Raw genomic sequence first — 233 nt, 5'->3', positions numbered from 1 at the left:
GGGAGGGTTCCCGAGCAGGGCCAGGCCGGGGCCCACGAGCCCCAGTCGGCCTGCCCCTTCCTCTCCAGCCGCCGCGCAGTTGACCGCCCGGGCACCCCTCCTGCCAGGAGCGCGCTCGTCGCCCTGGCAACGCAGTCCGGAAAAACCACCGAGACGCGGCCCCCGAGCGCAGAGCGGCCGGCCGGAGCCAGCGAGGCGCGGAGCGCTAGAGAGGCGCGCCGGGCCGATTGTCA

The sequence above is a fragment of the Tupaia chinensis genome, unplaced genomic scaffold (genome assembly GCF_000334495.1).
Source record: "Tupaia chinensis unplaced genomic scaffold, TupChi_1.0 Scaffold149964_2, whole genome shotgun sequence".
NCBI classification, from domain to species: Eukaryota; Metazoa; Chordata; class Mammalia; order Scandentia; family Tupaiidae; genus Tupaia; species Tupaia belangeri.
This window is presented reverse-complemented; position numbering follows the sequence as displayed.